At 43.1% G+C, this 12539-nt stretch overlaps 1 protein-coding gene across 3 annotated transcripts in view; it reads left to right on the forward strand.

The window, feature by feature from the left end:
- Nucleotides 1–12539, forward strand: part of LOC124158038 (A-kinase anchor protein 200-like) — a 66915-nt gene that overhangs the window by 6061 nt on the left and 48315 nt on the right. The window contains exon 1 of one of the 3 annotated variants that reach the window (XM_046533195.1): nt 9227–9396. The exons of the other annotated variants lie outside the window; for them this stretch is intronic. The gene's annotated coding sequence lies outside the window, so the exon portion shown is untranslated. Of the gene's footprint in view, nt 1–9226; nt 9397–12539 lie in introns of those variants that run through there. 3 annotated transcript variants of the gene reach the window in all.

The raw sequence follows: 12539 nt of genomic DNA on the forward strand, positions 1-12539 counted from the left end.
TTTTCCCATTTTCTTGTCATTAGGTGATTCTTCTGTGGTTAAGTTTTCGTATTAGTTGAAACCCTGCATTTTTCTGCCGCTATTTATTAACGAAAGTTTTGGTCTCCGACGAGGAAACCTTGCTATCAATTTCCTTTTCTTGACTATATATTCCTCGGCTCATGCTATTTTTTTCCCATTTCCACATTTCCCATTTCATCACTAGTATCAGCATTTTGATTATTGATCCATCTCCTACATCCATATGCACTCTGTGCAATAGTTTTTTAAAGTCATGCAGGGCCGGATCGAGGATTTTTTATAGGGGGGGGGCAAAGGCTTGAGAGGCAAACAGACTTATCATATTTGAGATTAACAACAATATTCAACAATTACAACAAGAAATTTTCTCTTAATTTATGTAGTAACGTAAATGATTGAGTCTCCGTAGTACACAAAACAAAATAAACGTAATGGGAACTGTTTTCTGTTATTATTAAAGTTTGTGGGGGGCACGTGCCCCCGTGCTTCCTCCCCCCTAAATCCGCCTATGGGGTCATGTATCAGGGCCCCTTTTTTATTGACTCATTTTCTCCTATAAATAATTTATTTTACGCACGTTAAAGTACGCTTTTCTTATGAATAGTCCCCTACATTAATTTGGCCTTCTTGCCTAACCTTTTATGATAAAATGGCGTGGCTACATCGTATCGCTCCGTTAGCAATTTTTCACTCCGCGATCCTCTTAATAATGACCCTTTGGGTGTCTGCAACCGCACGTACTCTCCCCATTCTCTGTCTGCCCCTTCCGAGTGCTGTCACATGCCATCATCGTGCTCCGTGTATTTCTGTGTAACCCGCATTCCTCTCCCGTCCGCGCAAGAACTTTTTCCTCGAATTAGACGTTTTTCTCACTAGACGGGGATGTAACTTGGTGCAATTTCCTGGAAAGATCTTATTTTTTATCAGTAGGTTCGAATTACCGGCTACTCATCGTTTTCTTAAATCGCCAATACACCACCATTTCCGAGTAATTAATAGACAACCCGTATCTCGTTGTCTGCTATCATGAGATACGCTTTTGGAGCTGCTTGTGGCATTTTAGGATTTCCTTCGAATAGGCATGTAACTTTGCTTCCATGCAGCCCTTCTTCCTAATGCGTGAGGTTAGCGAAGATGATATTCAGGGACAAAAATGAAATACGTTCGCTGAGGTTGTATTGTAAATGTGCGAAAATTTTGCCATTTCTTAAGAAGATGTCGAAGTTTGTTGAGTATTGCCGTTGGCCTCTTGTTTCGGATGATGCGCAATGGGCGCTTTTGCTGATATTCGGAGATCTTTAGCTGGTAACTTGAAGATCGATTCCCGGAATTTCTTGCTGAGGTCCTTTGACAGCGCACTCATCGCGCGGCCTGAGACTTTCGAGGACGATGATGGTCAATGTGCGGTTCATGGGATGGGGTCGGTCGGGAAAGGTGGGAAGTGGCTGATAGAGTGGCACTAGCGCTACAATGGCCGACGGACATTTGGGAAATCGTCGCTTTTGACCATTCCTCTGGTGCACGTTACCAAGGCGGAGAGAAGTTGGGGGGGAATCCTTCTCCAACTATTAGCGTGTTGTCACTGCCCTGGTTATTCTTTAGTTTGGAGCGAACTTCCTCAGAAGTGCGGGTGTCACGTATGCTGCGGTGTCTCTCGAGGTAATGCCTGATATCATAATCCTATTCGGAGATTTTCTTTAGGTATGGGCTGGAGGATGGAAGGGCGTTGGTCTCTTTGCAGCGTTTGTGTTCTCGTGGCTTCCAGCTGGAGGTGGCGGAGCGGTGGGGACGGCTTGCATGAGGGGTGGTTGAAGGGGATGAAGCGGCCGCCCGGTGGTGGTGGTGCTAAGCGGAATGTTAACTCTTGTTGGGCACTGGGGAAAAGTTTGTGGCAGCATAGTATCCAGTGTGCAGGCCTTTCCAACTCCGTGTCTTTCTTTTTCCAGTGCGATTTCGATGGGATGTGGTTGACAATAATCACGCGAATAGAATTGCTACTGGGGCCTAGGAATTGTAAAGCAGAGAAGCTCTCCGTTTGTTCTTGAAAATAGATATTGGTCGCAGGCTGAGGACCAACGCCGTAGAAAAAGGTGGCTCGTCGTGGTAGCCGATGAAGTTTCTCAATGACACGTAATATGTGAGATGATACAGGATTTCGCATTAAAATAAAAAGTGATAATAAGACACGTGACGAAGATGCTTTGGTTTTGGAGTTTTTTCAGAGTCTATGGTGGAGTTGATTTCTCGTGTGTGGAACATCTAACATCGTTTTATAGGCTTAATGGTCTCTTTTTTACCTGGGTTTAACAGTTACAACTTACTTGGCGTATGCATTTTTTGTAACTTTCTGTTCACTTGAGACTTTTTTATAGACCAGTACTAATTGTCGAATAGAGTACACCAGTTATAGTAAGGACCGCTTAGTATGCGAATTTGACTCCATAACTATTATCTTGCCGATATCATGTTATTTTTATTGACTGTTGTTTGCTCTTTTTAATTTACAAGCATTGCTTATTGAGGTTTAGTTTAACCCAAATTTAATTCCACAATACTAAATTTTATCATGCTATAATGCAACAGTACTTTTTGGAGTATGCTCTCGGAAATGGCTTAATCCATCAGAAGATGGTCCGGGACTTACAAAATTGGATTCACCCGGAATGTGGTTTGTAGAGTGGATCGCGGCTGGGGGTGGAGGTGTTGAGGCTATGGAAGGGTTACTTCTACATCTCTCAGAGCCGGAAAGTCAAGGAAGCGTCTTCCACCCGGATCTAGGGCGTGCCGCAGTGAGTTAGCGCGCGGGGGCATTTTTTTTTAATGTATCTGTAATGGTGTGGGGTCTCGAGATGTGCGATTATGAGCCGCTTTGCTTGTTTGGGATGTTGTTGTTCGGACCTAAGGAAGTCGCTAAATTGATAGAAAGGCGAAGTCCAATAAGAATTTCAAGTCACTTACAGGGATGGCTCTCGCGAAGGAGATCTCCACAACAGTGAAAATTCCGAGGACTTCGACGTGCCCTTTTTATTTGCGTGGTTATAAATTTGGAGGGAGTTAATTTAACTTTTATCCAGGGCCCTTTAAAACCCGGAAGCTCTCGTAGTTATGGTGAAATGTTTAGGATCGGGATGGATGGATTATCTGTGGATTATTCGCTTATCTTCGATTGAAAGGCTTTCTGTCGAGGTAAGTTAGACCATTGTGGACTCGAGGTTGATATTGGGGCATAAGTAAGTAAATGAAACAACGAAACACGTCTGCGTTTGTGGATCGAATGCACTTGATGCTAAAATATAGAAAGTTGGGGAAAAGTGAAAAGGTTTCGGAAATATTTACTTCCCTCTTACTTGAGTTTTGGAAAGTTGCTTTGTTTTATATATTTTATATGGATTTCCCATGTCCTGTTTGAGTCTGTATTTTTTATTTTTCAGACTTATATAATGTGCACTTAGTTTATATTTATTATAAGTAGGCAAAAAGAAAACGGTGAGAATGGATATTCCTTTTGATCTGATATGTTGTTTGGTCTGCTCAATATGCCCCACGGTCGAGAAAGCAACGTATTCCATGACTTTGTTGAGCCGGTTACGTTTTCATTATTTATGTTTTTTATTTCTGTATGTAATTGAAAAATCCCTAATCTGAGTAAACGCAAAAACATAGTTTTTCCTTGCTAGAGTCGACATCACAGTTTTTAAAAATCGTCTTATCCAATGTCGACGTATCAGCCAAGGAAAGATTAAAACTTCAGTAGAATTCAGCTCACACCAGTTCGTGTCCAATGGGGATTTATTGTGATGGCGAGGTGGCGGGTCTATGCCATCGGGGGCGTAGTTTCCCCGTGAAAATGTTTCCGACGTCACGTTCCCCGTTCTGCACAGGCCCTCCACCCCCGCCCTCCTCCGAGGGGCCCCACCCGACGGCGGCGCTCCCCAGCAGCCGAGCGCGCAACTAATCTCCCTCGGAAGTCACCCTCCCCTTCCTCTTGCTTCTTGTCCGTCTGCGGAGGACAGCTGCGCATCCCGAGGGGGGAGGCAGGGGGTCTCGGCCGCCGCCGGGTGGTGCGCCCCCCCCCTCCCTCTATCCGATCGAGAAAAGCATGGCCTCTGCTGCCCTCTTGTTTGCACCAAGCTAGCTCTGCTCTGGCGAGGAGATGATGTCGGAAAACGTTCCGACTGATCTGGAATACTCCCGTTGCGGAAGCCGTATTTTCGAGAATTTATGCTGGAATGAACGGAAGTGTCGAAATAGAGTTCATAGGTTAGTGAGAAAAAGCATTTCGGGACACGTGAGTAACTGCATTTGCGGTGGTATCGTTATGAGGGTTACCTCCAGTCGCCATGAGCCAGTCGTGTGAAGATACTGTAGCAATCATTGCAAGGATTGCTTATTTCTTCACTTACTGGAGTTGGCTTTCGCAAATGTAAGGCTAGCTAGACATACATAGTTACAACATAATTGCCGTATACTGTATGTACTTTTCCCCCTCCCAAGCACCTCTATGGGTGGCTTGCAGGGTAATATGTTGATGTATGGTAATATGTCACAATGGTTGGGGTCGTCAGCTTAACTTGGGTGTCTTTTTGCTGCGTGCTTGCGATTGGCTCGCAATTTTTCGCTCGTCTCCTTCGGTGGCATTTCTCGGGCAGCATCTGGCCTCCCTTCCCATATCCATGATTTGACGTCATCTGGGCGGCTGAATTCTTTTGTCACTACGTCGTTGCAAGACTTCTCGCATTTCGCGTCTGATGTCTCCAGTTTTTAACTCGCGGTCCGAGTTAATGGCTGCGCCCGGATGCGAGGCCCCATTCCAATCGACCATAACTGTCTTGTCCCAACATCCCAATTTAAGGATCGTCTGATGAGCGCGGCTCCCTACTCCCCCGCTTCCGAGAGAGGCAAAGGCGGCTCTATTCTTTCGCAAATGTCCACGCAGACGCTCTTTTCGACTAACCTGATTCTCGGAGTACGTTATGGATTGAAGTGGTCGATTAATGCTCTCTCTCTCTCTCCATCTTCGCTTGGTGCTGGTTCCCTTTTTCTTAGGGTCCTGATGCGATTTCATCTCGAAAGCGCGGCTTTGAAATTCATCTATCGGCGCGACTGAAATATTTGGTCTTCACTTCCCCTCTCTCGCTCCTCTTTCGCCTCCGGATTCTGCGATTCCCCGTGCCTCGGATATGGTGATGGGCTAACCAATATTTATGCCATACTAATACGAACTTCGTAAATATCGAGTAATTAGCGTGGATTTTTTTAGCAGCTCCACAGCTAGTTCTCGCCATTTATGGTACCCTAAGTGCAGAAGTGACATTTTCAGTATTCACCGGGGCCAATATATTATTCACTCTGCGTCACAACATTAGGAATACATTATTTTGGTTGGACCATCCTGGCAGTCTTGCGTCGAATTTCCTCTTCCGGGATTTCTTCCGCGTTGATTAATATTCTTCGAGCGATGCTGGTTGATGGGGGAGCGTGTTTCAATTTTGAATGCATTGGGCCCGTATCAGTGTATCGAATCACTGTTAGACGGGAGGACTGTTCGTGGTAGGGCTTTAGAGGCTGGTAATGGGGCTGAACAAATCCAACTAGTTGACCGGTTCTAGGCCGTGCTGGAATACGCCACACTTCTGATCACAGGCCTACTTAACTGCTACTGGACGAAAGGAGTTAACCTGCGAAAAACACCCTACTGGCCAAAAATTGAAGTCGTCACTTGCTGCTGTTGTGCCTCTGCAAAATTATCCGCAACTACTTCTGAAAAAAATTTGTTTGCGCTTGACATTTGTTGGCCAGGGGTATCATAGTGCCGTTCCGCCAGTGCTTAACAAAAGACATAATACTCAAATAACACTTTTATCAATTTTATCGCTTCAAAATTTCTAATATGTGCGTTCATAACAAAAAAATGCAAAAAATAACTCGCAATAAGAAAACAGAGAGTAATATTTCACTTGTAAGTAAAGTAAAGTGTGTCTTGGCACTGCTAATTTTGCTATGACGTTACTGTGGATGGTTGACCTGCGTTACCCATATTTTGTTGATGAGAAAAGAGGCCAGTTGTTTCCGTTATTTTCTCTAGAGCAATAGTCTAGAGTGCGCAATTGCGAAGAAAGCGGCAAGCAATGTAAGATGCTGCATCCTCCTCACACGCACCAGAGCCTTTTCTGTCTACGAAACCTCTTCGCCTCTATTGGCCGTGCAAGGCCCCACCAACTCACTTCAATACGCTGTTTTCCCCAGGAGGGACGTCTCCCTTATCAAATTTCAGAAATACTTCCTCCGAAAGGTATTTCCATTCAAAATAAAGTTTCTGTACGTATAAAATCGTATCCGGCTCCATTTAGTGGAATTTCTTAATATCCATGATAAAAAGAAGAACACAATGGTAATTTCCACAATTTTAATATTACAACTCAGCACCGACCATGGTTTCAACACATAAGTGTCATTATCAAGGTAATACCACTAATGTGTTGAAACCATGGTCGGTGCTGAGTTGTAATATTAAAAGTGTGGAAATTACTATTGTGTTCTTCTTTTTATCATGGAAAGTTTCTGTACTTTTTTAATCATGTTTGTACGTGTCCATTAGCCATATGTCGGTTTCTTTAACTTTTGTGGGTGTCTTGCGTAGCGTATTTCAATTTTTTATGAATAGATAATGCTAATGATTTACGGAATTTGTACGACTTAAATACCTGAATGGATTTGATAGACGTTTGGATAGACTTGAAAACATTGGATTATTTTTACTTTGAATTTCTTTCAAATGGACCTTCGCGGCTGCTGCCGTGTTAAGTGATGGAGATGATCGCCTTTGTTTTCTTTGCATTGGCGTTGGCATTTGGTGAATGGCCGTGGAAAGGCCAGCCGAGGGGAGCGCGCGGAATCTGCGATCACATGCGCTTGCCCTTCTCCTGCTCACCACCTCAATGCCTTCGAACATGGATCCGTAATAGTTCGCAGCGCACATTCTTTCCATCGTGGTTGGCTCAGTGCGATACAAGGGGTTGATGCAAATTCACAGGCTGCTTTCATCATAGTTCACATTGTCATAAGTTTCGCCTACCAGTGGACGCAGAAAGACAAATTTTTGTGTTCTTAGTGCTGTATTGTATATGTATTTTGTTAAATTCTCGTTACGTTACATTAACTTTTTCTATATTTTGTCAGGCTTTGTCGTCTAGTGGGATTATGGAGTGTGGACGTAATAATTTCGTATCATAGGGAAAGGCAGTACAGTACTTCCTCGTGGTCGTCTGCGAGATTCCTCAAGGGGATGAGCTTTCTTAAATATTCTCTCTTTTATTGCTATGAAATATTTTCGCACGCATGTTCATATACATATATATGTATAGTAAAGGGAGTTCTCTTCCCATCACGCGTGCGTCGACCGACACGTCACGTAAAACGCAGCGAAAATACAATCGTATCGACGCACCAATTTTCACTTCCGGTTTACCCGGCGATAGTTTGCTTGTGGACTGTTTATTATCATCGGGGTGTTTCGACATGTCTGTTTTCACCTTTCATATGTTTAATGTTATTGAAGTTTTCAGGGTATTCACTCTTCTGTCGATATTAATGTGTGTAGAAAGGAACTCGGTGTCGACTTTTATTCGACTGACGCCTCAGGTAAACGGACGGAATGGCCGTACTGTTCAAGCGGGATTGACTCGTCCTCTTGCTCGACGTGTGGCGAAATGAGCGTATTTGATGTCTGGGTAGGAAAGGTTTCCATGAAAAGTGAAGTCGTAGTGGCGAAGAGTGTGTTCACGTTGGCGCCGCCTTGCCTTGGTGATGGTGGGCGTGGCCGCTGGCGCCATCCACACTCGAACAGTGCGCGCCGTGCAAGGAGGTTGTAAATACCTGGAGGGCGGGGGGCATCACCGATTTCGAGCGTGGAGCGAAGTGTTGCCGGAATGGGGGTGCCTGGGTAGCGAAAGCCACGCCCACTTTGACCAAAACATTGACCAAAAGGGCCAATGCTTACTATTAGGTGAAATTTTTGGTCTTAATTCGTTAATACATTAAAATAACTTATGGAACGCACTATGTAAACCTTTTTTCTTACGTAATTGGCAGACTTCGGGAAGTTATGACTCAAATATCTTTTCCCAGGGATAAATTATTATCAATCACCACAGTTACGTTCTACAACTAGCTCAGCTGAAAATAATTTTTTTTTTTTCGAGAGTAAACTAGTCATTTACCTGCACTTGTGCTGGTATTTAATTTTGTTTTATCCAATGGAACTGTAACAATTACAGTTATACAGTATATTTTCAAAGATATCCCCACCAGTCAAGTGGCTGACCGACACAGAGTTCATGCATTAATAGAAGTATCGCGAATGATGGGGAAAATCCGATGACAATCACCATCGAAATACTAATGATTATGGAAGCACGTTTCACTTACTGCAGTTCATTTTCAGAACAAAACTTAGCCACCTCATAATATCAGTCGGAGACTTGAGTCCAAAAATTGTCAAACATAGATGGCGGATCCCGCTAAAAACTGGGAAACGGCGGCTCCAGATGTTTACAACCTCCTTGGCGCCGTGCATTTCAACCTCTCAACCACTATCAGTCAACGCCACATGATAAAATTCGTCCCACTGCCCGCCACCCATGTTTTTTCCTTTGGCCTGCTTGTCTTTTGGACGATTGAGAACGCATCCATGTAGTACCCCGCCTGCCACCTACAGTCTTGGGATGAGTTTCCATCAACCTGCTGCATGAAATCGCTTCGTGTTCACCAAAAAATGGTTTCATTTGTACACGTGAGCCGGTCGTATGAGTTCCCAACAAGCCGCGCCGCGGTTAGCTCTGCAAATAGGAGACGGATCTGGGAACGGGAAGTACGGATTTCGTTGTTTTATTAATTCTATCGCATACACTAACTAAATGGAATCTGTGAACGAGTCCGTTCCGCAGGTGTTCCCAGTCGTGATGGTTTGAGTTAACACTGACGACGTGTGTGCTCAGGAGTGTATTTTGTTCACGATGCATTCACACTCACTCTGGATGGTGATAGCATGAGAGGAGGAGTGGGGCGCATTCCTTGCATTCAGTTGGCCCTCCGCCCGCTTCCTTCCCGCTCTGGGGAACAGTTTTTATTTTTTTGGTCGTTCGTGACCACGGCGTTGAGTTGGGAGTTGAGTGAACTGGGGTCGGCAGTTGTGTTTCGGATCGCCTTGTGCCCGTTTCTCCTCGGGCAACGTGAGTGCATTCGTCCTTTGGCAGGGATGGGGTAGCCGTCCAAGACCAAAAACGTAGTAGTCAAGTGGTCGTGATCGTCTTAAGCGCTTGGAATGTTACGGCTGTTGTTATCCTTTTTGGAAGCTACCGAGACTGCTTTTGGAAGGTTAGCTGTACTTTTTTCTTCGGCATGTAAGTACGCATCATTGTTCTTGTTACCTGTACATCCGCAAGGAGTTGCGAGGGAGCATTTTGTGAGGTAGCAAGAGCCAAAGGGTTGCCGTGGGAATTGGTGATTGAAGATGGGACGGACAACCGTTGTCGTAGTGCCCATTTTTCTCAGTGTGCGTTCCTCGAAGGTTTGTGCATAATGTGTTCGCTTCTTTTTCCCAAACAGTTAAATTGCTTTTTTAATTTTATTATGTCTTAAATGTGTCTTTGGTCCAGTTTAATTACATTTGATTGCGTTCCACTCCGCATCGAATTCGTTCGATACCGTTCACGTTTTACAATTCTTGCCCCAATTGACGGGCATATCTTTGTCTTTCTCTTCTCTTAATGTTTTTATGAGTTTAACCGTCGAAGTTCTTGCATCTATAATCGTCAGAGTGCATCGAACTTTTCCATAAACAGCTTTAGTTTCTATAGCATCCTAGTCGCGAAAGTATCTCCTGCACTCTGACGCTTTATCCTTTATTCATATGCCAATCATCTTACCTTCGGTGTGAATGCATACGTTATCCGGTAATCGTCTTAATTATATACAGTTTCTTTAAAAACATCTTTCCTTATTGTAAATAAATTATAGTATTTTTGGTATTATCAGTGGTATTTATTGCAATCTACAAAATATAATATATACTATACATAAAATTCAATCTGGTAATTTTGATTTTTTTTAACTCCCAATGACATTCCGTTTCGTCGAATGAAATGTGGAACATCTTTTCCGATAAAAGGAGTGGCAGCAGGAATTTCTTTTACTTTACCATTCAATTTGGACTTTAATTGATATCCTTTCAAATATGAACCATGTGATATCATCTGCATTAATAGTTTACGCGTTTCATTAGCACTCGCATTAATTTCAAGTAAATGAAGTGTATATTGCCGAATTTTATATTTAAAAAAGGCAATGGGGAGGTGCGTAAATGACTCGTATGATGCAGATCGATAGTTATCGGATGCGCGATTTTCAAAGAGCCTCTAGTCATTTACACGGAGGTATTCATAATAATTGGAGAGTGAGGCAGAATGATGGTGTGAAGGTTTTTATTTTTGTGTTGTCGTTTCCAATTGCGTCTCACCTCGAGCGGCGATGGGCTTGAATGTGGGAGTGAATGAATCCACCACCGATGTGAGTGTGATCGTGGGCTCCTTAGCTAATCGAATCGGCCCTGCGTCACTTGTAAATTCTTCCTCAGAATAATTACTCTATCAGCTGCCGAACTCTCCGTCATGAATTTAATTCTAGTGAGGCAACATTGAAGCCTATTGGGTAGGACACTTGGCTTCAAGCCGAAGGGAACTGGGTTCAAATTCGGGCTGACATTTTCTATCACCCCTGAACTAAATTGGTGGGTCGAGATGGCCCATGTATGGGAACTTCTTATTCGAAGATCGCCCTCCTTCGGTTCAGTCGGGGTTGTAGCTTACCCTCCCCTCCCCCTTAACCTTGGGGTGGTATCGCTGACAATTGTGGATGGGTGAAGGTCGATATGGCTACTTGGAGTTACGTGTTTAGTTGGGTTTTAGGGCGTATGAGTTAAGAGCGATGTTATTGTTACGATTGCAACTCAAACTATTGTAATTATGCGGATCACGATGGGATCACTGAAGAAAGTATTGAGCAGGTAATGGAAGGTTATAAGGGGAAAGTTCTTCCTGACGTTCTATTTAGCAAATGATGGCGGATATGCGACACAAAACCAGTTTTATGTATTTCTTTATTTACGGGTTAACCCATAACCAAATATTCTTACATTATACTTCAAAGATGATGGAAAATAACAAACATACTTCATGTATAAACCAATTAAAATCGTTATGTACAGGATTTCACGATGAACTTCCCCACAAATAACTATAACATAAAGAGACATGGAGAAATCAATACTTGTGCCTAGTTTAGGATATCTAAGCATTTTCTAGATAATTAAGAAGAGCAATATGTAGCGTCCTTAATGCGTGAATAGTCATAAATTTTTTGACATATTCTCTCGATGAATCCTAGATTCTTAAAGGCTTCACGGACCGTTCTGACTAGTTTTAGTTTTATCTCATCGTTCTGGATAGCTGGGAGTTGAAGGCATAATTTGCTCTATGGTAATTAAAAACAGGTAGGCGAGGATTTCTATAGCTATGACGAGATCCATTAAAATTTACAAATATAATAAGATAGAAACAATCTAAATAGGAATTTGAAATTTTTTAAAAGAATTGTTGGAGAATCGTCTGTCGTACGTGGGTTTTCAAATTGATAAGGGATTGAAGATATGAAGTGTTGTAATCAGACATTGAGGTTCCTAATTCGTAATTATTAAATTTGAGAAATTTATTTAGGACACGTTCAAGTCGGATTGAGTCTGTATCATTGTAAGGTGGCCAATTAACAACTGAGTATATTCTATTTTGGAACGCACTAAAGCAATATATATGTACGGTCCTCATCGCATGAATATTTTTAAATTTTGGACAGATTCTCTTAATGAATTCTACATTATTTAAAGTTTACTGACAGTTCGGTCTAGGTTTTAGCACATTAAAACGTTAATATCCTTTCTCTACTTAATTTCCAGGATTTCAATTTCCTCACGCAGTCACGTCGTCATTTGTTGACACAATTCCACAACGAGGCAGCACTGAGTTACGATGTTAACGTTTAGGCGTGTAAACGCGCGAGTAGTCCCGACCGGGATCGGCAGATGCGTAGTGTAAATGGGGTATGAGAAAACCTACACTATGTGAAAATCCTGCTGTCATTGGCCATTCAATAAAGTTCGACTGTCATCGTGTGCTCTTTGTGAAATCCTTATCAGAGGCACAGGGCCCGTCTTGTATTTGTAGAATGCGGAACATTTTTTTGGCATAGCATCACGTTTTTGTTTAGCCAGCAATGGAATATCTACTCCGATCCATTTCAAGAAAGCGTCTCCTTCAATATCCATTTCATATTCTTTGGTCAACAGTTTCTTAATCTGCGCGGCTACTTTGGATACTTCTACGTAGAATTCAATCGAGGTACTCTCAGACGCAGCCGTGTGAGATTGCAGGTGTGCAGAGGGCCCCCCCCCCCGCACGAGGCGGCGC

Source organism: Ischnura elegans, chromosome 4 (assembly GCF_921293095.1).
Source record: "Ischnura elegans chromosome 4, ioIscEleg1.1, whole genome shotgun sequence".
Lineage (NCBI taxonomy): Eukaryota > Metazoa > Arthropoda > Insecta > Odonata > Coenagrionidae > Ischnura > Ischnura elegans.